Source organism: Pongo abelii, chromosome 2 (genome assembly GCF_028885655.2).
Source record: "Pongo abelii isolate AG06213 chromosome 2, NHGRI_mPonAbe1-v2.0_pri, whole genome shotgun sequence".
In the NCBI taxonomy this organism is placed as follows: Eukaryota; Metazoa; Chordata; class Mammalia; order Primates; family Hominidae; genus Pongo; species Pongo abelii.
This window is the reverse complement of record NC_085928.1, coordinates 132,725,125-132,752,815: the sequence shown is the minus strand read 5'-3', so window position 1 is coordinate 132,752,815 and position 27,691 is coordinate 132,725,125. Positions and strand designations below refer to the sequence as shown.

The window sequence follows — 27,691 nt, the reverse complement described above, 5'->3', positions numbered from 1 at the left end:
TGGGGAAATTTTGTCATTATGAGAATACCAATACATTCTCTGACAAAAATATTATCTATTTGGAAATAGAGTAGTATAATATGTATGCACTAAGCTGACTCAAATGTCAGGTATAATAAAATTTCCTACTTAGCTGAAATAAGTGAAGCAGACAATGATCTACCAAGGATAGTGATTAGGCAGGATGTTTTCTATGGTCTTTTTCCATTTTAATTCCATGACTCTTTTCTTTTTTGAGATGGAGTCTCGCTCTGTCACCCAGGCTGGAGTACAGTGGCATGATCTCGGCTCACTGCAAGCTCCGCCTCCCAGGTTCACGCCATTCTCCTGCCTCAGCCTCCCATGTAGCTGGGACCACAGGCGCCCACCACCACGTCTGGCTAATTTTTTGTATTTTTAGTAGAGACGGGGTTTCACCGTGTTAGCTAGGATGGTCTCGATCTCCTGACCTCGTGATTCACCGGCCTCGGCCTCCCAAAGTGCTGGGATTACAGGCATGAGCCACCGTGCCCGGCCTCTTTAATTTCTTTTATGTGTTATGGCCCACCTCATTCTACAATTAATTTGAGGCAACTAGATCTTTAAGCTCTATGATGAAAAATAAAAATTATTTTTTAGAAAAATTGTTCTTCCTCATTCATAGCCTTAGGTCGTTTTACGAAGTCCCACAGCTAGAAGTCATTAGGCTATAGACAATTATTCTTCCTGAATTTGGGAAATTCGCTTTCCTGGAACTTTTCTCTTTTATAAAGAAAATATATACAACATACAAATGTGTATGTCAAATGTATATGTTATAGCTAAGGATATGACAAAACAGTAACACTTTATGTGTATTATGTCAAGTAACTGATAAGCTGTCAAAAATTTTATAGCGTAATTTTTAAAATTTCTGAAATACTATTTCATTTTAATTTTTAGAGAAATCATACCCACTTGGTATTCAAGTAGTTTGTTTTTAAAATAAAATGACTTCTTTTTTAAATGGTCAGAGGAGAATAAGCAAATAAAAATTGATTTGAATTCTTTCCCTAAACCTGTTCACAAATGAGGGGCTCTTTTGGATTATAATCTACATTCTAGTATCTAGTGAGTCATCCTTCCTTACTATGACACATAATACAAACAGAATGTAGGGACTCATCCTCCAGCTAATGCATTGTTTAGAAACTTAGTAAGTGAATAAAAGCACGTGGCCACGAGGACACAAGAATATCTAAGCGCTGCAGAAACAGCCACATAATTTGCTCCTTGATTTATTGCATCTTTGGCAGGCAATGCTCTGAGCTTTCATGCATATATGGGCAATTGGGGCATCTGTGATGAAGTGCTGTTGACAGAAGTATGGCCCGTGGTAACATGATTGCTATAATAAGGAACCATGGTAAGTCAGACAGCTGTATCAATGGTTATTCTCTGCTTTGATATTTCAAAATGTCAACACACCATCACTAACTGTCAGGGGAAACAATTTAAAGATGTAGGGGAAGAAAAGAACACTTCTATCGGCAGTTCTTTAATCAGGTCATTGTTTAAGACATCCCTAATCACAGATATAATATATGCTGTTCTGTAACATATCTAAAAAATGTAGGATTTCACCAAGAGCTGAAGGTCAACTTCATCAGTCTTATTTTAAAGTTATCACTTATTTTGCCTCGTAAGATGTTATAACTTAACCCTTCTAGGTCCACACTGGAATCTTCGTGACAATGGTTAAGAACTTATAAATGTAATATTACTTCACATAAGAACTCATACTTCTAATAATAAAAACTGTATCAGAAAAGCCAAAAAAGGTCTTAGCTTTAGGCTAAATTCAGCTGTTTCATACTGGAAGGCCTAAAAATGAGGGAAGTATTAATTTATTCCACCCAGTTCACATTTTGGTACTGTCTAGCTTATAGTGAAAAAAAGGCATCTTGAAGAAATAACTAATTTATAAAAGTGACTAGTAAATACTAAATGGATATATTCACTGACTCTATATTTGAATGTGTATGTGTGCGTGTATATATGTGTGTGTATATATATACGTATATATATACATATATATAGCGAGCGAGAGAGAAAGAATAAGTAATTATTTATTTGACTCATCCTGTCTTATCTCTTTTTCTATGCTCCAATTTATCAAATACTGATCTTTGATGGTATTAATGACTTGTGCAGTGACAACATCATGGAAAAAAATGATATATCTACTAATTATAATATATTCAGTATATTTCATCAATATTTTAATTTGGAAATTAGTTCATATGATACAACATAGATTAAATTATAAAAGAAAAATAACAACATGTACTCAACAAATTATATATACTACTTTGTAAGGGAAACGACTTTTTCTTTTATGTATATAATGAATAAATGCATTTATATGTTAATTACTGTGTGCTATAACTAATGTAAACATGTAGATTTTTCTCAACTAAAGTTAGAAATTTTACTAACCAGATATAATTTTGCTAGCAAAGAAGGAAATAAAGATACTACATGAACAATAATTTAGTCCTGGCAGTTTAATGGAATGGCCAAACTAAGCCTGAAAACACTGATGCATTTTGTTGCATATGGAAATACAAAGAAATCATTAAATATTGTTACATTTGATGACAAGAATTATGACTGTGTTAAAAATTCAATCAAGTTTCCTTGTCAGTTCAGTAATGATAATTTTAACATGTTCATACCAAAAACCCAGTGAACCATGGAATTGCATTCAACAAACAGAATGAAGCCAGATGCTAAGTCTATGATTAAGAAAATATTAAATATATTTGCCATTTATTTATGTTTTCAGCTGTATTGTACTTAAGTAAAAGGATAATTTTTTAAATGGAATAAAAAATCATATATACAGCACTCTTCTTTCTACAGTCTTACACATTAACTTACCCAGCAGCATTGCCCTTTCTGCTAATGAAAAGAGAGCAGGCTGTACAAATCTTCTTAAGTTTCCTGTGGCAAGAAAACTATTACAGAAATGAATAGAAGGAGGTCTCTGGAGATTTTCTCTTGCCTTCTTGTTTTACCAGAGGCTGTTAGGATCACACTGAGAACTGTCAAAGCTGAATAAACCACTGACAATTGGGTTTATACTCTTTGGGCAGTCAAACTTTCATAGGGGATGATTCAACTTTGTCTGAGCACCAATATATTAGAAACAATGTGAAACCTCCCAGTGACTGGAGCCTGGCTTGTAACTGTAGACAAAGAGGAACTTTTCTGCTGGTGCTTGTCGAAGAGAGTTAATTCAAGCAGCCTGAAATTACATCAACCCTGTGCATTTAAGCACTGTTAATCTGCAGCTTTGCACATTGTATTTTCAAAGTAGTTCAGCTGAAGGGTGGGAGAATAACTAGGTTTACAGAATCATTTACAAATGTTAAATTTCTTAACTCCCAACTTTGACAAGAAAATGCTCATTAGTTTTATGGGATGAGAGAGGAGAAAAAAAATTTGAAAATCAAATTAAGATTATTATTTTATATTATTTTATGACACATTTAATTTTTTTCAGAATAAATGAGAAAATTCATTGATGAATAAAATTATAGAAATGTAGATATATATGTAAAGTACTTACTAGGTCAAGACCTTCATCTTCATTTTATAGAGGAGTACAGATGAGTACTTCTTAATGAGTTTTGGAACTCTCATTTACATAGAAAACATTACAAATTCACTATCAATATGAATCATTTGAAATTCTTATTTTCAATTTACACATAGGTAGTCTCTTCGAAAATATACATGATATTTGTCAAATACTAAATGCATATATTCACTGACTATATTTGAATGTGTGTGTGTGCATGTATATATGTGTGTGTATATATATGCATATGTATATATATACACATAGATATAGTGAGAGAGAGAGAAAGAGAGAGAGACAGATTGAGAGAATGAGAATGAAAGAGAGAAAGAGACAGAGAGAGGAGAGAGAGAATTTTTTCTATGCCACACAGGCTGGGATAGTAAAATGATAACTGACTTAATAGAGTTTGTGAATATTGCCTGGTCTTCAGAAAAATTTTTTAACCGATGTGAATGTTCAGGCATGCAAAATGTATGTTTATGGTGAGATGCACATTAGTTATATGTTTTCTTCATAGAAGAGCAAACATTTTAAGCCTGGTTTTTCTACTCACTATCTGTGAAAACTTCAACAACTCACTGAAAAACTTAATTTCAATTTCTGTAAAACAAAAATAATAATGCCTAGAGAGCTATCAAGATTAAATTATTTTGCTCATGTGAAAGAAGATGACATAAAGTAGGTTGAACAAATGTTTTTTTCTGGACTAAGAATTTTACATCATGGTAAATGTTTATCTTCAAAAACTTATTTTGTTGCTTTTATTATGTGTTTGGCTCAGTGATCTTCTGCCCAATTGATGTAAGTTTCTTAATCCTACCCTTAACTAGAATTGTCATGTTAACCTACATTGTGGAATTACCTAACTTTGTGAAATGTCTTAAAGAAAAATTGTTTAAATATGTGCCTTGACATATTAAGCTGATGAACTCATATTATGTGTTTATACTGGAAACATAAGTAATTATGCTTCATTTCCTCTTTGAGGAACTCAGATTAATAAGTTTTACATTTTGAGTTACGCTTCTCAATTTCAGAGCTCTCTAAAAATTAAGAAATCGGTTCACAGTAATATGAATTTAAGCTGAACTCAGTAATCATCTCTTAATTTTACTTAATGCAGTGTGCATATTCACATGGCAAATTAGCTGATTTAGCTGACCGCTGCTCAGGTCATGGATCAATTCACCAAATGTATTTATCTATTTCTCCAAAGTCATACACCGGTGAACCACAAAATTAGGATCTTTTCTTTTGGAGAAGCATTGGTTCCTTGATTTTTCTTTTAAAGAGAAAGAGAACTTTTCTCTTTTAACTTAACCATTTCCATCCTCTATTTAAAATGAAACAATTACAGAAAGTAAAATATTTAATAGTCTATTAGTTATTTTACATTCTTTATATACACAAAACATTTTTATGTATATCTATTTAATGCTGTATATCATGTACAAGAAATTCAACACATAAAGCAGTCTACATGGAGTCACCCATTAGTTTGTAGGCACTGCAAAGTTGAAAATTAATTCATTAGATTTTAAAGATAAAAAGAAATGGAAAAGTTTTTGAAGTTTTTCTTTGTTTTCTCTAATATATATTTTTAAATAGAATGTTCTTATGAACTGATTTGTTTTCATGTGATACTATGTTAAAAATTACTTTCTCAGGCCAGGCACAGTGGCTCACACCTGTAATCCCAGAACTTCGGGAGGCTGAGGTGAGTGGATCATTTGAGCTCAGGAGTTGGAGACCAGCCTGGCTAACAAGGTGAAACTCTGTCTCTACTAAAACTACAAAAATTATCCAGATGTGGTAGCTTGCACCTGTAATCCCAGCTACTAGGGAGGCTGAAGCAGGAGAAACACTTGAACCCAAGAGGCGGAGGTTGCAGTGAGCCGAAATTGTGCTACTGCACTCCAGCCTGGGTGATAGAGCAACACTCCGTGTCTAAAAAGTAAAAATAAAATATTAAAAAAATTACTTTCTCATTTTGAAGCATCTTCCACAAAAACATTTTTAAGAAGCCATATCACATTGCAATGTGCAGATCCACCATAATTATTTAAATTCAAATACCTGATTGGACTTGTAGATTAATGCCAATTTGACCCTTCTCAAAAAAAAACAGCAGTTTGAGCATGCCTGAGAAATATCTTGTGAATCTATGATTTCTTTCTTAACCTAAATTTTTCCAGATGGAATTTTGGGGTCAAAGGTGATATAAATATTTCAGTTTGTACTCATGAAAGTTTGTAATAATTAATATACCACTTGGGTATAAGAAACACTGAATATTTTACTTACAACCCCACACACAGCATCAAACTTACAAATACAATAGCAAATTTATGATTTAAATATATTTTGAGTTGCTTATATATAAATATTGGCAAATTTATGGTACAGTAGAGCCACTCTCTTATAAAGTTATGTTTTTCAAGGCTCTTTCATGTATTTTACTAGTTATTTATTATTTATTTTGAGACAGAGTCTTGCTCTGTTGCCCAGATGGCGTGCAATGGCACAATCTCATCTCACTGCAACCTCTGCCTCCTGGGTTCAAGCCATTCTCCTGCCTCAGCCTCCTGAGTAGCTGGGATTACAGGTGCGCACCACCATGCCTGGCTAATTTTTTGTACTTTTAGTAGAGATGGAGTTTCACTATGTTGGCCAGTCTGGTCTCGAACTTCCGACATCGTGATCCGTCCACATCGGCCTCCCAGAGTGCTGGGATTCCAGGCGTGAGCCACTGCGCCCGGCTATAAATTTTTAAATTGGTCATTTACATGACTATTTTTTGCATGTAATATCTCTATATGTATTAATCCGTCTTTTTTCTATCATCTATATTTTTGTTGATACACCAAAATATATCAATTTTTTTATTTATGGTTTCAATCATTGGTGTTGTGCTTAGAAAGGCCCTTTCCAAGTCAGGGTTATGTATTTGTCTATATTTAATAGAATTTGTTACTTTTGAAGCAATATTTCTCCTGGGTTTTGTTTTACCACATTATATGAAGTAGAGAGCAAGATACTGTTTTTAATTTTTGATAAAATTAGTTCTTTGTTCTGACACCACTTGAAAAACCCATTCTTTATTCATTTTAAATGCTGCCATTATAATTAATTTTCATATAAATTTATGTCTGATTCTGGACTTTCTGTTATAATTCACTAATTAATGTCCATCTTTTTTTCTGTCAATATCATGCTAATATAATTACTAAAGCTGTGTAACATCCGACAGTTCAATCCACCATCAAAACTGGATTGATTCTTCTCTTTCTTAATTATATCAATAAATTTCATAAATGGCCCTAATTTTTTTTAACTTACTGAAATAGATTAAGAGAAACAAGGCATTCCAATATTGGCTCTATGACATAAAATATAAAAAGCAAATAAAAAAACTTTCCTGGTATTAATAAAACATTCTGAACCCAGAAACTCTTTTAGGAGGCAGTTTTTTCTTTTCTTTCTTTGCATTGACAAGTTTTTCCATAAACACTGATTTTCTGCTCCTCCTTAAATTCCTTAAGTCTCTTAAAAAATTTACATTTTATAGTAAAATATTCAATATTGCGGGAGGGTTTTGGACATATAGTCACATAACTACCCCGCTTCTCACATCTAATATTATATATTTGTATATGCCATTTTCATTGTGAAATTACCAGATTTCTGTATACTGAATTGGCGTATAATATTTTGATTTATCAGTTTTATTTTTTCTAATTCATCAGATTCTGCTATGATCCATACACTTGCTTTCTCTGTTTTCCAATTGCATGAGACAAATATTTATTTCATTCCTTGTCATCTTTTTCTCAATTTCATTGTTCACTGTAAAAACGTTGAAAAATATAGAACAAAAAATGTGAAATTAACTATTATGTTACAATTGAAAAATAATTTTTGCTATGAAGTATAAGAAATTTGTCTTTGATCTAAAAATCTTGTGTGGGATGTTAGGATAAAATTAACAAAGATAAACTTTAAAATTAAACAATTATTATAGCTTTACCAATTACATTGACAAATTGCCCCCCAGGAATGGTCTATTTTTCCTTCAATACATTGGGTTTTGCAGTATTTCATGTCCTTACTTAATATCCAAAAATTTTACCTTTTTACCATTTTTGCTCTTTAACTTACATGCATTTAGTTACTAGTGATATTGTGATATTTAATACACTCATTGTTCATTTGTTTTGTGACAATTCCTTTTATCATCTGCTTAAGTTTCTGTTGGAAACTTTATTTTCCTATTGAATTACAAGAATTCTTAGGGAAACAGAATTTTTGGCAAAATACTACAAATATCTTCCCTGATTTTTCTTTTTTTTTTTAATGAAAATTTAAGTTTCTTGTTTAATATTAGGTTTTTTTTTTGCTTTAGTAACAAAGCATAGTCCAAATGACATGACATTTTAGACTATACCTTTAGAATCCAATAGATCATAATTTTATATTTAATTTTTAAAACATCTTAACCAGTTATGAAACTTAAGATATTCTTACTATCTCTAGTAACTATGAGTTATTCTAGTAATCCTTACTATCTCTAGTAACTCATAGCTGTCTTTTTTAAAAATTATTATTATGTTTAAAAATTCTATGTGACATGGTGTCCTTTTAGATATTTGTGAGTGTGTGTCTGTGTGTGCACACATTAGAAATGCTTTCTACTTGACAGCCTGTGTTTCATCCTCCATCCTGATGTGCTGTGCCTTTTCCATCCCATCAGTTGGGGTGGCTATGTTTATTGTTGGGCCTCTCAGTGGAGTGTAGCTGTATTTGAACGCTATTGAGCTCAAGTGTTTTAGGGTAGTCTAAACTAGATGAGTGCTTTCTGAGTTCAGCCTTCATCTCCAGGCCCCTATTTTCTTTTCTTTCTATTCTTTTCTTTCTTTTTTTTTTTTTTTTTTTTTTTTTAAATACTTTTAAGTTCTAGAATACATGCACAGAACATGCAGGTTTGTTACATAGGTATACAAGTGCCACTGTGGTTTGCTGCACCCATCAACCCGTCATCTACATTAGGTATTTCTCCTAATGCTATCCCTCCCCCAGCCCCCCACCAGCCAACAGGCCCTGGTGTGTGATGTTCCCCTCCATGCGTCCATGTGTTCTCATTGTTCAACTCCCACTTGTGAGTGAGAACAGGCAGTATTTGGTTTTCTGTTCCAGTGTTAGTTTGCTGAGAATGATGGTTTCCAGCTTCATTAATGTCCCTGCAAAAGACATGAACTCATCCTTTTTTATGGCTGCATAGTATTCCATGGTATATATGTGCCACATTTTCTTTATCCAGTTTATCACTGATGGGCATTTGGGTTCATTCCAAGTCTTTGCTATGGTGAACAGTGCCACAATAAACATATGGGTGCACATGTCTTTATAGTAGAATGATTTATAATCCTTTGGGTATATACCCAGTAATGGGATTGTTGAGTCAAATGGTATTTCTGGTTCCAGATCCTTGAGGAATTGCCACACTGTCTTCCACAATGGTTGAACTAATTTACACTCCCACCAACAGTGTAAAAGTGTTCCTATTTCTCCACATCTCCAGCATCTGTTGTTTCCTGACCTTTTAATGATCACCATTCTAACTGGCATGAGATGGTATCTCATTGTGGTTTTGATTTGCATTTCTCTAATAACCAGCTATGATGAGCTTCTTTTCATGTTTGTTGGCCACATAAATGTCTTCTTTTGAGAAGTGTCTCTTCATATCCGTTGCCCACTTTTTGATGGAGTTGTTTGTTTTTTTCTTGTAAATTTGCTTAAGTTCTTTGTAGATTCTGGATATTAGCCCTTTGTCAGAGGGATAGACTGCAAAAATCTTCTCTCATTCTGTAGGTTGCCTGTTCACTCTGATGATAGTTTCTTTTGCTGTGCAGAAGCTCTTTAATTAGATCCCATTTGTCTATTTTGGCTTTTGTTGCCATTGCTTTTGGTGTTTTAGTCATGAAGTCTTTGCCCATGCCTATGTCCTAAATGGTATTGCCTAGGTTTTCTTCTAGGGTTTTTATGGTTTCAGGTCTTACATTTAAGTCTTTAATCCATCTTGAGTTAATTTTTGCACAAGGTGTAAGGAAGGGGTCCAGTTTCAATTTTCTGCATATGGCTAGCCGGTTTTCCCAACACCATTTATTAAATAAGGAATCCTTTCCCCATTGCTTGTTTTTGTCAGTTTGTCAAAGATCCAATGGTTGTAGATGTGTGGCATTATTCCTGAGGTCTCTATTTTGTTCCATTGGTCTGTATATCTGTTTTGGTACCTGTACCATGCTGTTTTGGTTACAGTAGCCTTGTAGTATAGTTGGAAGTCAGGTAGCATGATGCCTCCAGCTTTGTTCTTTTTGCTTAGGATTGTCTTGGCTATATGGGCTCTTTTTTGGTTCTATATTAAATTTAAAGTAGTTTTTTTTCTAATTCTGTGAAGAAAGTCAATGGTAGCTTGATGGGGATAGCATTGAATCTATAAATTACTTTGGGCAGTATGGCCATTTTCAAGATATTGATTCTTCCTGCCCATGAACATGGAATGTTTTTCCAATCGTTTGTGTCCTCTCTTGTTTCCTTGAGCAGTGGTTTGTAGTTCTCCTTGAAGAGGTCCTTCACATCCCTTATAAGTTGTATACCTAGGTGTTTTATTCTCTTTGAAGCAATTGTGAATGGGAGTTCTCTCATGATTTGGCTATCTGATTGTCTATTATTGGTGTATAGGAATGCCTGTGATTTTTGCACATTGATTTTGTATCCTGATACTTTGCTGAAGCTGCTTACCAGCTTAAGGAGATTTGGGGCTGAGACGATGGGGTATTCTAAATAAATATACACTCGTGTCATCTGCAAACACAGACAATTTGACTTCCATTCTTCCTATTTGAATACCCTTTATTTCTTCCTCTTGCCTGATTGCCCTGGCCAGAACTTCCAATACTACGTTGAATAAGACCTTATTTTCTGAATTAAGGTTCTTCCACTGTCTCCACTACTTGTTTTCTATGACAATGCTTTGCTTCTTTAAAAAGTGAAGCTGTTGGTGCACCTACATGGTCTTTATTCAGGCCCTACTTTTACTATACATACTGAAATAAACCCTTCAACTTTTAAATTTGTTCTATATATACAATGCATTTTCTAAACTATTGGCTTAAAGGTGGGATTCTCCCCCACTCTTGAGTTTATATTCTTTTATTTAGCCCCTGGAAAAAGAATAGAAAGAAAAACTTTCCATTTCTGCAGCACTTGCATGGAGATAGTAAAACTGAATGTTATGTTTTTCCACAAACAGCATTAACTAGATGAGGTTGTTGAAAAACCATGACCTTTGAGAGACTCCGTTATTTTAGATCTTCAGGACCTAACTGACCCTCTGAACCCAACACAGGACTCTCTTGAGCAAAGAACAATGGGACCCTTTTTAAGCAACTAAGTACCAATGATCTCATAACTTCCTATTCAGAATGCTGCTTTCAATTGTTATATATGATGTAACTATGATGTAGTAACTGATGGTTTCCTCTCTCCTCTCACGGCTTAAAAATCCTGAATTGACCCCTCAGTAGAATACTCTGATTTTTCTCACTGATCTGTATTTCCTTGCCTGGCATCTCCACTACTTTTATTTCCATTCCCAAGATCTAGTGGTCTTTGTTTTACTCTCTAACGTGACATTTTCTTGATCCTAAGACACCATAAAAGTTTAAAACACATTTTGAATTTAATAAAAGGCCTAATTAGGAGAGGCATCAATCAACATAAACATGATACAAAATTGTTTGCCTTAATTTTAAGCCACAACCTGATGTCAGAATTATTAAAATGTGAAAAAAAACGGACTATACTTTTAAGGTCAAATGGCCTGGGTTTAAGTCCTGATGTCATTACTTACTTGATGTTTTTGGAATCCCCCTAAACCTCAGTTTTCTCATCTTTAAAATATAGATAATAATAAAACCTAACTCAGAAAGTGGTTGTGATAATTAAATACTTCAAATTTAACTACTAACTCTGAGTTTGGCCTAAAACAGTCACTTAAATATATTTATTTCATATGATTATGGATTAATTTTTGGTGACTGGTATCAAAATCTTTTTATACAATAGTATAAAAATGTACCTGATACTTAATATATTTTATGATTCTTTCAAAAAAGTTCCAAAACTAAACATTTCCATTGCCTTTTATATCATACATAAACTAAGCTCAAATGAAATTTCTGATGCCAAAGGTAGAATTGCTAGTTACACAAAAAATGTTCATGGTCTATAAACTCATTTCTCAGACTTTCAAAGAGGTTTCCCATGATGCCTTAAATACTTTCTATTCTTCTCCCCTTACTAAACACATTCAGCAATCACAATATCAAGATTAAGGTATCTAGCTTCTTTATTTTCCAACTTTATGTTCTTCATTGGGTTACAAACTACCACAATTGTCAAACCTGAGTACTCTACAATATTATCTTCTCTGCTGGCCAGATTTTCCTCAAGTGTTTCCTTTCTTTCCTGTCTCTGTTTAATTAAATCTAATAAAACATTTGTAAAGGTCATGTGTGAAATGCACATTTCAAGGAAGCAGCAGAACTTACAAACTAGAGGCTCAGAATAAAACTGTTTTTTTCCTCTAAAAAGTTACATCAAGCTCAATAGGTAATTATTTAGTTTTTGGATGACAGTAAAATATCTGGAAAAAACGTAAAATTGACTGGATCTTTGAGTTCCATTCTGATTTTTCATTATATCATTCTCCTTTGATTCATCTTTTATGAATATATTCATTATGCTATACTTGAAACTTCCTGAACAAATATAATTTCAGCAAGATTAAATATTTACATCCAAATAATACTTCTAAGAAAAGTTTTATCAAATGGCTAAAATACAGTTTATTCAATAGCTTTGGTTGTTAGTGGCTATTTCTAAATAGGGTAGCTTCCAGGAAAATGACATTAACTCATATTTTTTACCTCAACTAAACTCCTGTGTTTTCTAAACATTCAAGGAATAGAGAGCATTTTTGCCCTTCCATTTAACTTCAGCACATATTATACCCAGCCATCCATTTTTTTAATGTTCATGTAACTAAGATAAATATCATGCCTGAGAGAGTAATTTATTTAGCCTTGCACAAAGATACCACTGTAGTATTTGGAAATTAGAGAAAATTAGAGTAGGTAATTTCTAATTACGGTAGTAAACTCACTCACATATACACACATACAATGAACGCACATGTAACCTGTAGCAAAGGACTAACAGAATTGTTTAAAATGAGATCCCTTCCAACATGCTTTGCTGAGCCATATTTATAAAATCATGGATAAATATAAGTTGGACAAAAAAGAAAAACAAGGAAAAGATACTCAAATTATTTCTAATGGAATTATTTTAAGGTAAAAAGTCAGATTTTATTTAATCACAGCATATGTGCTGCCCTCCATCCCCGTTTAGAAGATAAGATACAACATATGTCCTCAAAAGCACAATATTGAGTCACGTCTTCTCATTGCTTTGCTATGTTAATAATTCTCTCTGTACCTCAGTTTCTTTGCTGTAACAAGGGTCTTATAATAATGACATAATAATGACAACTTCAACGCCTGAATATTCCATTTTAACACTCACATATTAGGTGATGTTTGACCCACAGCAGATGAAATTTGTCTCTAGGTAACTTGCCCCATTATGTTTTTTGTTTCAAGTAAACACATAGGGATCAATATTCTCAAAATTACAGTTTTGACACATTCTCATGATGGGAGTTTTTGATTATTTTATAGGCTCACAAGGATCTAAGGAGCCTTAGTAACACTTAGAATAACTCCTCAACCTGGAGGTTTCTAAACTTTCTCATTTTGCAGCAATTTTAGTGTCTTAGTAATATTTACACGGTACCCCTAGGCCAAAAGAAATATGTGAGTTCTGTTTGTTAATTAGTTAGGTGTAAACAACTTAATTTTTATATCCTTATTAGTTATATCCTAACAACTTAGTAGCAACATGATTCATTAATATATATTAACTGAAGGTAAAACATTATTTCTATTTCATTCTTAAATTATCACAGTGACTTACTATGGGAATCCATGTTCCTGATGGACCCAAAACAATTTCCTAAACTTTGGAATAATGTTAGACACCCCCCACCCTCACTTCCCTTTCCTCACTGACTTTTGTGTTGTACTTGCATCATATCACAGCAACCACTGAAAATGAAGCTTTACAAAAATATGACATAATGAAAAGGAATGTAGCACATTCTAATGTTGAAACTGTGACTAGCCCCAAGCAAGTGGCCTGCAAGGCTGTCCTAGCCTTTGAAACACTCAGAAATCTGGTGACGCCCCTGTGAGTTCACTGGAATGCTTGAGACTGACTTTTAACTTTTATTGTAAAAAATCAAGGTTTTTAATTGTTGCCAACCGACGTTTTTGTGTTACTACAAATGGAGCATCATTGTGAAAAGGTATGACAAGTTTATTTCATCAAACAAAGGAAAAAACTTTATAAAATTTCTCCTTCCTACAAAACACTGTACAGTAACATAAATTTGGATGCAACACTATATGCAACTGGCTGCTTATCCTTCTTGCTGGCTCTGTTCTTAAAATGGCTGGAGGAAGCAGGTGATATAGGAGATGGAAACTAAAGTTTCCATCTTACTTTCTTGTAGGGAGTAGGGACAGGGCATGAAAGAAAAAACAAAGCTACCTGGAAAATGCAGGTAATTCCACTCCCAAAAACGGGGAGGAAGAAGATGGGTTCTCTTGTCTCCAATGTTCTCCCATATCCATCTCCCCAATTCTGGCCAATAAATATCACCTAAACAGGGAGGTGATTTCTTAAGCTTCTGATGCTTCTTAAGAAATCACAAGCTTAAGAAAGATGATTCTGGATTCAGAATCATCTCTGTTAAAACTGAAGCCTGGGTGAGGAAACACTACTTGGTGGTGCCAAACCAAAAAAAAACTTGAATTTACCTAAATTTTGCAATCTGTTCTCAAATTCTGTTTACCCTGCTGCATAGATTCAGCCTGACCATTTAATCAACCCACATGTTACAAAATTGAGTATTTTCGATTAACTCATTGAGTTATGGTGGTAAGAGGGTTAGCTTCATCATTTATTAAATGTCTCCTGTATGCCAGTTCCATAGTGGCACATGCTAAGTACTACTGGTGTGACACAGATAATTCATTCTTCCATGATTAAAAGGAGGGAATATTTTTTTTTTTTTCTTTTATTATTATTGTTATTATACTTTAGGTTTTATGGTACATGTGCGCAATGTGCAGGTAAGTTACATATGTATACATGTGCCATGCTGGTGCGCTGCACCCACCAACTCGTCATCTTGCATTAGGTATATCTCCCAATGCTATCCCTCCCCCCTCCCCCCACCCCACAACAGTCCCCAGAGTGTGATGTTCCCCTTCAAAAGGAGGGAATATTTTTGTGGTTTTTCACAAGTAGGTAAGAACCTGAGTTTATTGGCCAGGCATAATAGATTATGTCTGAAATCCCAGCAATTTGGGAGGCCCAGGCATGTGGTTCACTTGAGCTCAGGTATATGAAACGAGCTTGGAAAACATGGCGAGACCCTGTCTCTCTAAAAAAGAAAAAAATTATCCACATCTAGTGGCACATGCCTATAGTCCCAGTACTCAAGAGGCTGAGGTGAGAGGATCTGCTTGAGCCCAGGAGATAGAGGTTGCAGTGAGCCGTGATCACACCACTGCATTGAAGACTGGGTGAGAGAGTGAGACTATGTCTCAGAAAACAAACAAAAAAAAAGTGAAAGAAAGAAAGGAAAGAGAAGAAAATGAAATGAAAAAGAAAAAGAACCTGAGTTTATTTATCCAGACTCCTAGAGGTGAACCAGATCATTGTCCCCACCTGCTGTACAGCGGCTTCCTTTGAAAATGTGATATTCTTGCTCATTTTCACATTTATTATATTTTATAATATAACAGTAATAACAAGAAGATAAAGGTATGTTTAAAATGATAAAGTTTGAGTGGAAGAAGAAGAAAAAGGATTGACCCTCTACAGTGATCTACTTGTAAATATGTAAAAGGGAGACAACTAAGAGGTGACCTTGGAAAAACTAAATACTTTGCATTATACTTAGCTTTTCAATAACTGGAAGTAAGTTTCTGGCCAATAGAGTGACATATTTAAAACAATCTATATGTCAGAGGAATTTGTTCACAGTGGTTAATGTATGCTTTGCTTTTAGGAATACTTATGCAATGGTAAAAAGTGATAAATGATTTTCGTCATTGGAGTAAGTGTTATGGCTAAACATAATCTCTCAAAATAATCATGCGATAAGCCTGGTTTCAAAAAGAGGGATGCATGACTACAGGGGCCAATCTAAGACCTTCAACAAAAGCATTCCTCAAGCAGAAGGCAATCTGTATTATTTATCCTGTGATCCACAGTCTCCATCAGGTGATCCAATTTAACCTTAACTTAAAGTTTATTATCTGTGGTGATATAGTTTGGCTGTGTCCCCACCAAAATGTTAACTTCAGTTGTATCTCCCAGAATTCCCACGTGTTGTGGGAGGGACCTGGCGGGGGGGTGGGGCGTAATTGAATTATGGGGGCCAGTCTTTCTCATGCTATTCTCATGACAGTGAATAAGTCTCATGAGATCAGATCGGTTTATCAAGAGTTTTGCTTTTGCTTCTTCCTCATTTTCTCTTGCTGCTACCATGTAATAAGAGCCTTTCGCCTCTAGCCATGATTCTGAGAACTTCCCAGCCATGTGGAACTGTAAGTCCAATTAAACTTCTTTCTTTTGTAAATTGCGCAGTCTTGGGTATGTCTTTACCAGCAGTGTGAAAACAAACTAATATAGTAAATTGGTACTGGGAGTGGAGCATTGCTGAAAAGATACCCATAAATGTGGAAGTTACTTTGGAACTGGGTAACAGGCAGAGGTTGGAACAGATTGGAGGGCTCAGAAAAAGACAGGAAAATGTGGGAAAGTTTGGAACTTTCTATAGACTTGTTGAATGGCTTTGACTAAAAGCCTGATAGCAATATGAACAATAAGGCTCAGGCTGAGGTGGTCTCAGATGGAGATGAGGAACTTGTTGAGAACTGGAGCAAAGGTGACTCTTGTTTTGTTTTAGCAAAGAGGCTGGCAGCATTTTGCTCCTTCCCTACAGATTTGTGGAACTCTGAACTTGAGAGAGATGATTTAGGGTATCTGGTGGAAGAAATTTCTAAACAGCAAAGCAATCAAGAGGTGACTTGGGTGCTATTAAAGGCATTCAGTTTTATAAGGGAAGCAGAGTATAAAAGTTTGAAAAATTTGCAGCCTGACAACATGATAGAAAAAGAAAAACCCATTTTCTGAGGAGAAATTCAATCCAGTTGCAGAAATTTGCATAAATAAAGAGCTGAATGTTAATCTCTAAGACAATGGGGAAAATGTCTCCAGGGCATGTCAGAGGTCTTCATGGCAGACCCTTCCATCACAGTCCCAGAGGCATAGGAGAAAATGGTTTCATGGGTTGTTGGGTCCAGGGTCCCTGTGCTGTGTGCAGCCTAGGGACTTGATGTCCTGTGTTCTAGCTGCTCCAGCCATGGCTGAAAGGAGCCAAGGTACAGCTCAGGCCATGGCTTCAGAGGGTGCAAGTCCCAGACCTTGGCAGTTTCCACATGGTGTTGAGCCTGCGAGTGCATGGAAGTCAAGAATTGGGGCTTAGGAACCTCTGTCTAGATTTCAGAAGATGTATGGAAATGCCTGGTTGCCCAGGCAGAAGTATGCTGCAGGGGTGGGACGCTCATGGAGAACCTATGTTAGGACAGTATGGAAGGGAAATGTGAGATTGGAGCCCCCACACAGAGTCCCTACTGAGGGACTGCCTAGTGGAGCTGGGAGAAGAGGGCAAACATCCTCCAGACCCCAGAATGGTAGATTCAACAGCTTGCATTGTTCACCCGGAAAAGTCACAGACAGTCAATGCCAGCCCATGAAGGCAGCCAGGAGGGAAGCTGTACCCTGCAAAGCTACAGGGGCAGAGCTGCCCAAGACTATGGGAACCTAGGTCTTGCATCAGTGTGACCTGGATGTGAGACCTGGAGTGAAAGGAGATCATGTTGGAGCTTTAAGATTTGACTGCCCTGCTGGATTTCGGACTCATGTGGGGCCTCTAGCCCCTTTGTTTTGACCAATTTCTCCCATTTGGAATGGCTGTATTTACTAAATACCTGTACCCCCATTGTATCTAGGAAGTCACTAGCTTGCTTTTGATTTTACAGGTTCATAGGCAGAAGGGACTGGCCTTGTCTCAGATGAGACTTTGGACTGTGGACTTTAATGCTGAAATGAGTTAAGGCTTTGGGGGACTATTGGGAAGGCATGATTTGTTTTGAGATGTGAGGACATGAGATTTGGAGGGGCCAGGGGTGGAATAATATGGTTTGGCTGTGTCCCCATCCAAATCTCAACTCGAATTGTATCTCCCAGAATTCCCATGTGTTGTGAGAGGGACCCAGGGAGAGGTAATTGAATCATGGGGGCAGGTCTTTCCCATGCTAGTCTCATGATAGTGAATAAATCTCATGAGATCTGATGGGTTTATCAGGAGTTTCCACTTTTGCTTCGTCCTCATTTTCTCTTGCTGACACCACGTAACAAGAGCCTTTTGCCTCCAGCCATGATTCTGAGAACGCCCCAACCATGTGGAATTGTAAGTCCAATTAAACCTCTTTCTGTTGTAAATTGCCCAGTCTTGGGTATTTATTTGCCAGCAAGTGAAAACAAACTAATACATCTGAATATTATGTATTTTCAGTCTTGGTGCTCTAATGGCATTTTGCATTAAGATTGTCCTTACCATGCAAGTGACCTAATACAATAATTGTAGTTCACAACTATAGTCTTTCCGTAAAATTCCACTTCTATTTCACAACTTTGTTCTGGTAATGACTCTATGACAAGTTTATTGCTTCCTGGTTCCAAGGCTTCAGGTTCTGTCTCACTACTAATCTTCATGAGTCTTCCTACTTTATGAACAATGGCATCCTTGGAGATTGTAATAACTGCCATCCATGTCTGCAAGAAGAAGACATTCTTCTGTGCTGCCAGCATGGCACATGTATGTAACTAACATGTACATATGTAACTAACCTGCACATTGTGCACATGTACCCTAAAACTTAAAGTATAATAATAATAATAATAATAATAATAGAAGACATTCTTCTAGGGGGAAAAATTCTATGCTGCATTCCTATAGAGCAGTGTTAAAAGAAAAATTACATACTTTTCCACCTTCAGAAACTCACATGGCACAAGCCTACCCAAACCCCAGAGGACATTCATGAGGTGTTGCTTGAACTGGTGTTCTGCTTATGTTGGGGAATCACTGCAGGCTTTGTCTCCAGTTCTCTGCCTCCCAGAATAACCATGTGCCCCATCTCCTCCTTATTTCCATCCCATTTTCTCCTACATGGATTTTCCCTTATGGCTTAGAAGCTGATAATGCATTTAGTCTGCCTACCCAACATTTTGCTTTGACTTTTTCCCCTTCAATTCTCTATTATTTAGCCCACAGGTTCTCTCTCCAACCTTCGCTACCATTCATCTACTAGTAAATAAAATATCTCAGGAGTAGATGTACTAGTTTCATCAATGTACTTATGTACCACTAATGTTGGCATTCAGGCAACAGACAGTACTTGAAACAATTCTATTCACATCAGCACCCTGCTTCTCAAGATCACCGCCAGTGTGCCCGAGTGTTGTTCCACACACATGCACCCACACATTCCCATTTTAATAAAACTGTTATAATTCACTGCAATGGGCACATGCAGGCTAATCTTTATCCTCCCTGAAATTTTTTGTCTCCTTGTTTTCAAATTTAATGTAACTAAGCCTTGTAGATCATATTCTATCATTTCTACCTAAGAATATCAGCTTGCACAAATAATGGGCAAAATCATTTTGTGAGGTGATCACATTAAGAAGACCTATATTTTGGAGTTAGGGACACTGGAGATTGACAATAGAGGTCAGGAACATGGGCTTTGCTGTCAGGCAGACCAGAGCTTATACTTTATTGCTTTCTAGTAACAGGAATTTGTATAAGTTTCATACCTCAAAATCCAGTTATTCATCCTTAAAATGGAAATAATAATGTTTCTCCAAAAGATCACTACTAGAACTAAGTGAGACATATTTATGTAATGCAACCTTGCTGTGCACATGTTATGGGATTAATGAATAGGAGCTCTTATTTTGTTGATACCACTCTTATTTGTAACTGACAAGAAGCTATATATCTAATAAAAAATAAAACCATTGTTCCAGGTCAATGAAAATGAACAATTTTACCTCTAATATAATCCCAGGGTAGAACTAGATTCTATTGCCAAATTCTATTATAACTGCATAACCTATTTTTCTAAATTACTGCAGAAAGCTTCACAATTGAAATAAAAATTCAAATAAATATTAAGCTGTAGAGTGATGGCTTGGGGATAGCAATCAGAGAATTTTCTAAATATAAACCATGGATGTTCATGATATTATTTTTTCTCTCTTAACAGAGCCATGTACAAGTATATTTTTTCATTACAAATAATTCAAGAAAAAGAAACCATTGAAGATAAATGAAACATTGTATTACATTTTATGCCAGGTGAGAAAATATAAACCCTAATGTTCTTTCTTTAAAGCCCTGAGATTTCATAATGCAGTATTGCAAGATAACACCTACTGGGATTGTAGCATAAAATATAGGTTTCTAGTATTTGTTGTTTCTGTTTCATGTAGTTAACAAAGTTACTTTTAAAGTATTTTGCAACCAATAATACAGTTACATAAATGTCATTGCACTTAAAGTATCACAATAACATATGATTCCAGGCCAGAAATTTAGTATACAGCAATGTGAGAATCTTGTGCTTTTCCTTGGTTAGAAATCTATTTAAATCAGCAAATAGGAATAAAGTTAAGTGCCCACAACAGATAAGAAAAACACACTTCAAATAATAAGGCAAAATGCATTGGCAAATAAAAACAAATGAAGATGCTGAATGCAGCTAAGGAAATGCAATTGCTCCTTCAAGATACTTTTTTTTCATCTGTCCAGACAAAACGATAAGAGAAAATAATTTATAAAGTTGTAAAATACCACAGTGTTTGTGAGGAACCAGTCAAAAATCTAATCTCTATCTTTCCCCTTCAGCTGAGATTGAAGGCAATCAACACATTCATTTCAAATTGATATTTTCAGAGTGCTGGAAAGAACCGTGTAAGGTACCTGCCCTAACTCCAGTCACAGGAATTGTACTCAGATGTACTCAGAAGTTGTTCAGACACAATGCAAGGAGCTTTGTCACCATGGTCTCCTGTCACCATGGAAGATGGGGCTAGCCCCATGGGTGGGTACACAGAAAAGGAACCTTGGGCCTGTGAGACTGTCTGAAATACTTGAAACAAGAAGGATCTAGGAGGGCAACTTATTTAACTGCTCCCCTCGCTCCAAGGCAAAATAGAGAATCTGACCTAGAAAGAGAAAATCTGCAAAAGGCAGAAGCTTTCTTTGTCTAACTCAGTTCTGGCTCACTAGCCTCTAGAAGAGTGTCTGGCAACAAAACTCAACTCAAAATGGATTAAATACTGAAACATAAGACTCAAAACTATAAAACTGCTAAAAGAAAACATAGGGGAAATTTTTCAGAATGTTGGAGTAGGCAAATATTTGATGGCTAAGACTTCAAAAGCACAGGCTACCAAAAAAAAAAAAGACAAATGGACTATTTTAAGCCAAAAACCTTCTGTACAGCCAATAATACAATCAAAAAGTGATGAAAAAAATCTGTAGAATGGAAGAAAATATTTGCATACTATACATCCAACAAGAGACTAATATCCAGAATATACAAGAAACTCAACAACTAAACAGCAATACACACACACACACACACACACACCCTCCCCAACACAAACACTCACAGAACAAATAATCTGGTTAAAAAGTGGCAGAGGATCTAAATAAACATTTCTCAAAAGAAGACATATAAATAAATGGCCAACAAATATATGAAAAAATGCTTAATACCACTAACCATCAGGGAAATACAAATCAAAACTATAATGAAATATCATCTCACCCCAGTTAGAATGGCTATTACCAAAAACACAAAAATAGCAAATGCTGGTGAGGATGCAGTAAAAATGGATCCCTCGTACACTGTTGGTGGAAATATAATTAGGACAGCCATTAGGTAAAACAGTGTGGCGGTTTCTCAAAAAACTAAAAATAAAACTACCATATGATCCAGCAATCCCACTACTGGTTATTTATTCAAAGGAAAGGAAATCAGCACATAAAAAGGACACCTACAATCCTTTGTTTATTGCAGCACTATTCACAATCACTAAGATATGGAGTTAACCTAAATATTAATCAAGAGATAAATGGATAAAGAAAATATGATATATATACACAATGGAATACTATCCAGCCATAAAAAGAATGAAATCCTATCATTCACAGCAGGCTGAAGGATATCATATTAAGTGAAATAAGTCAGGCACAGAAATAAAGACTGTATGTTCTCACTCACATGTGGGAGCTAAAAAATATTGAGCTCTTGGAAGCAGAGTAGAATCGTGGTTATTAGAGGATACGGAGAAGACGAGAATAGGAAGATGTTTAAAAGATACAAAATTACAGCTATATGGGAGGAACGATTTCTGCTGACCTGTGGTGCTACAGGTTGATATGGTTAACTATAATTTATTGTATGTTTTGAAACAGCTACAAGAGAAGATTTGTGATGTTCATAACACAAAGAAATAATAAATGAGGAGACATGTGTTAATTATCCTGATTTGAGTATTAGACACTGTATACATGTATCAAAATATCACTCTGTATGCCATAAGTATGTGCAATTATAATATGTCAACTAAAAAAATAAAAGAAAATAATTTTTAAATGAATGCCTGGAATATAAGAAAAGGTCTTGGTATTTGGATATTAAATAAATGAATGAAAGAACAGAAACTTACAGGAATTTTCTTTCCTGTCATCAATTTGGCCAATTTTATGTGACATTTGGAAAATATTGGATTTAATAAAATTTTAAATTAATTCTTTTCTCTTTTTGATTGTCAACAGGTATTTTGCCAAAAAAATTGTTTAAAAAGAAGCCAGTTTAATTAGAAATATGAAGTAACTATTGAATTGTTCTATTTGCAATGAAATAAATTGTAATCATGCAGGAAAAATTTCCTTAGAACAAACGATAGCGATAAATAAATTTATTTCACATTTTAATTTTAATGCCTTTTATTTTTATAGAACGTTAAAATGTCTAAAGTAGGGCTACATACATTATTTCATTGATTGTTACCTTTCAATTGTTGAAAAACTGATTACCTAGTATTTTGTAAGCGAATGGATTGCATCCATATAGGATTCTAACACGATCCAGGGATTCAGGAAAGGCTTTTCTTGAGACATTAGTTCTGAAGAATACATACAAATCCAACATTTAGTGGAAGAGTGCGCTGGATGGGATGGGGAGCAACTCTGAAAGAAGGAACATTTGTGGAAATGAGATAAAAATGACCATAGAGCTTATGAGAAATTGAAAGAAAACTGTTACGACTAAAAGGAAAGGAATTAAGGAGAAAAGTCACCGCAAAAAAGAAGTGACATGGGTTTTCAGGACAGCACATAGGGTCTCGTGGACCAGGTTAAGGAAGTGAGCCTTAATCCTAAGAGCAACAGAAGACACTAAAAAGTGTAAAGCAAGGGTATTACCTGGTTATATGGGTGTCTTTCAAAGGTCCATCTCATTAAAGTGTGGAAAACATATTATGGGCAATAAGAAGAAGGCAACATAAAGCCAGACAGAAAATGTTTAAGAGGATATTGCTGGGAAGAGATGATTATGTATTTGGCTAGAATCCTGGTGCTGGATGTAAAGAGAAGTAGATAAATGAGGATTTCGGAGGTAAGAGGTAAGATCAATAGGTGAGGGGAAAATGGTATGTGTGGAAAAAGCGGGGTAGAAGGTAAATTCTAGGTTATCAATGGAAACAACAGGAGATGGTAAAACCACTCCCTGCAAAGAGATCTCTGCAGAGAGCATACTTATGGAGAAAATTTCACTGAAGTTTAATTTTGGAAATGTTAACCTTGAGGTGCCTGCAAGGCATCATAGCAGAGGTGTCAAGCAGGCAGGTTAGAAATAGCACATGATGTTCACAAAAAAGGTTTGGTCTGGATTTTAAAAGCTTTGTAGAGAGAATTAGGTTCCTTACTTCTTTTTTAAGAACATAAAATATGGAAGTACTGATTTTTTTCAGATGGAATGCAGTAGTTCAGCTCCCAGAAGGGAAATGTGGTCAATATTTATGCTGGCTTCTTGCCAGTGCTATTAACTAGTGAGGTGTCCAACTCTCTGTGGAAAGGTATTTTTTTCGGAACCAGATGATTTTCTTTTTCTGTCTTATAATTTCGTTGCCTAGCATACATTTTCTTATTTTCTGTGGTTTTAAAGTTGTTTCCTGATGAGGGAACATTAATATGTACTCAGGAAATGTTTCATTAAACAAAGTTAAAATTGATTTTCATGTTGCAAGACATCTTGGAGTCACCATTACTCTAATATGTGAGGGCGACCACGTAATAACACATTTTCCACATATTTAAACACCAAACACTTTCTCCAAGATTATCTCTGACAACTAGTGTTTTATAAATTATTCTTTGGGCAAATACTTGTTAAACAGGAGTCTTGCTTGGAGCAGTATCTTTTATTCAATAGTTTTATCCTGGTTCAAAAACCCAACCTGGCCTTACTGGCCCTTTCCCAAGAAATTTAATACAATTTTCCTGTACATAAAATGCTTATTTTCTTTTCTGGATATTAAAGCTGAAGCAAAGCGGATGTTCCACTTATAACTCTGTGGCAGTAGTCATATGGGAGAAGTTTATCATCTGTGTAGGTCACTGTCATCTTTCATTCTTGTGGTAGCATTGGGTCTATGTGACGGTGTGTTCGGAGGTAGGATTAAAGCAGTGGCCAGGAGAAGGATGAACAGTACTTAGTCCAGTTTTTCAGATTGTGATCAACTATACGTAGAACCGCAGTAGTGTGCAGAAATGTAGTTAAGGATAGGGATAAAGCATCTTACTTTATAAATAAAGCATCTTACTTTATTTACTGCTTCTATCATTATCCAAATTAATATCCTTATTGCCTAAGATTCTGAACGTAGTAATCTATATATAAAACTTCTGATCTCAATCTATATTCTGAAAAATGATACCAATCAAAACATCGAATTCCACTTGTAAAAACAATTTATTTTACACTTTCCTGCCGCTGGTGGTTTACAGTTTCTCTATTCATACGCCTTTAAGGTATAATGCAAGGAAAATGCAAGAGATCTCTTTATATTACAGGCCTCTTTATATTAGGTTGGTGCAAAAGTAATTGTGATAACCTAATAATAACTTTATGTTTTTCTTCTCTTCAGTGATTAAAAATGTATGTATGCCCCGAATTCTAGAGATATAAATTAAAAGCAACAACGTGTAAATTAAAATAATGGCCCTGGTGATGACACTGATCAAAATAAAAAGAAAAATTCAGAGCAGAAATACAAGAACTAACTCAGAGCAATTTTAGAATGGCTACTAATATTAATGTTATTTTATGTTAGATATTATTATAGGTACAAAATGTCATGAAGACATTAGTACAAAAGCAACCAAGTATTACATTAAATATTCATTTAATTGCAGGCAAAGTATTCTGCACAATGCTTTGGAATATAATAAAAGGTAGTTATCATCATTTCCTACTTAACCCTTCCAATTCAATCTAATACAATTGGCCCACAAATCATTTTATAATCTTGAGTAAAGAATGAACAAAATTTCATTAGCCAGGATAAAAAAAAAATCAAGGTAAGTTTAAACTATTTCAGACATGAGATACAAATTTCTCCTTCCGTGTCTCCTTCATTCGCTAAAAACTGAAATTGGCAACATTGTATGTGTAAAAAACTATAGATATTTTTACAATACAAATGGAAAAAAAAAGAAAAATCCCTGAGCTCTTCCATAGCAGTTGCTTCAGAGAATCTTTGTAATTACTGGCTCTACAGTTGGTCCTTTTTGTAAAAAAAAAAAAAAAAGAAAATGAAAAAGATGTCCAATTTCTCAGATTTTTTTTTTTTTTTTTTTTTTTTCTGAGACAGAGTCTCACTCTGTCGCCCAGGCTAGTGTGCAGTGGCACAATCTCGGCTCACTGCAACCTCTGCCTCCCAGGTTCAAGCGATTCTGCTGCCTCCACCTGCCAAGTAACTGGGTTTACAGGTGCCTGCCACCATGCCCGGCTAATTTTTTTGTACTTTTAGTAGAGATGGGTTTCACCATGTTGGCCAGGCTGGTCTCGAACTCCTGACCTCAGGTGATCCACCTGCCTCGACCTCCCAAAGCGCTGGGATTATAGGCATGAGCCACTGCGCCCGGCCCAATTTCACAGATCTTGAAGTAACATAATACTTTGTTATATGTTCAAAGGTAATTTCTATTCTTATTATAAACTATATTTGGAGACAAATGATATGAGACTATGAAATAGCCTCAGAGGCTACTGAACATACGAAGATGCATATATTCATGTATTTAGTAGATAAAAATATATTAGCACTTAGGTTTACATCATTCCATTCAGTTATATTTGTATCTTAATAATTGGCAGCATAATTAATATTAAAGTTGACACTAAAATCAGAAAGCACAATGCCTGGAAGATTGAAAAATTTCAGAGAGTGAACATAATATGAAGAGAAGAGATTTGTGATGTAGAGACAGCTTTGGAGCTTAGTACTGCAAATTAATATCTTATGTAACTTTGGGGATTAACAGACTCTGACCCTAAGTTTCTTTATCTGCAAAATGGGTTTAAGGATAATTAGATTTGAAGTTGTAGCAAGGATTAAAAATTAAATAATATGCTTAATTTGGGAGGTCGAGGCAGGTGGATCACCTGAGGTCAGGAGTTCGAGACCAGCCTGGCCAACATGGTGAAACCCATCTCTACTAAAAGTACAAAAAAATTAGCCGGGCATGGTGGCAGGCACCTGTAAACCCAGTTACTTGGCAGGTGGAGGCAGCAGAATCGCTTGAACCTGGGAGGCAGAGGTTGCAGTGAGCCGAGATTGTGCCACTGCACACTAGCCTGGGTGACAGAGTGAGACTCTGTCTCAGAAAAAAAAAAAAAAAAAAAAAATCTGAGACACATATTGGTATGTGTCTACTCAAAAATCAATTATTGAGTACTTATTGTGTACCCAGGCACAGTACTAATGATGGGGAAACACAAGTGAGCAAGACAGATACATTTCCTAGACATAACGTGCCAGAGCATACAGAAAGTAGCTAAGTAAAAGTATACTTTTAAAAAATCTAATATCAGAAAAAAAATTGAGGAACATCCTTCAGAATAACTGGCTTGTACTCTTCACAGATGTCCAAACAAGAAAGATAAAGAAAGGTTGAAGAAGAATTGTTTCACAATAAAAGACTCAAATAACATGAAAACTAAATGCAGTATACAAGTCTAGATTGGATTCTGGACATGGGAGAAATAACTAAAAAGGACATTACCAGAACAACTGACAAATTTGAATATAAACTGCAGATGTGGCAATGTTATATCAACATTAAATTTCCTGATGTTGATAACTTCTGTGGTAAGAGGATATCCTTATTTTTAGAAAAGACACACTGAAATATTTTGGGATAAAAGGGCAAAATATTTCCAACGACATTTAAGTAGCTCAAAAATATGGAAGAAAGAAGGGAGGAAGGAATGGAAGAAGAAGAGGTAACAACAAAGCAAATGGGAAACATGCAAATAATTAGTGAATCCAGGTAAACTCTAGATAAGAGTTCTTTGTACTATTCTTGTAAATTTTCTGTAAGTTTGAAATTATAGAAAATGAAAATGTACTTTGAGGGAACGTAGAAAAGTTTACAAGTATTCATTTTCTTGTTTCCTAGAT

At 35.2% G+C, this 27,691-nt stretch overlaps 1 protein-coding gene and 1 long non-coding RNA gene across 5 annotated transcripts in view; one reads left to right on the top strand and one right to left on the bottom strand.

The window, feature by feature from the left end:
* Positions 1–27,691, bottom strand: part of ZNF385D (zinc finger protein 385D) — a 981,405-nt gene that overhangs the window by 545,970 nt on the left and 407,744 nt on the right. The window lies entirely within an intron of this gene.
* LOC112132733 (uncharacterized) lies at positions 1,119–27,512 on the top strand. Of its 4 annotated transcripts, XR_008523852.2 has the most exons (6): positions 1,144–1,384; positions 5,275–5,324; positions 15,867–16,407; positions 18,609–18,743; positions 20,200–20,291; positions 27,154–27,512. It is a non-coding gene; the product is annotated as an uncharacterized LOC112132733 (long non-coding RNA). The 4 variants fall into 4 exon arrangements; XR_010139225.1 differs by lacking the exon at positions 15,867–16,407; XR_008523853.2 differs by lacking the exons at positions 15,867–16,407; positions 18,609–18,743 and having other exon boundaries at positions 1,119–1,384.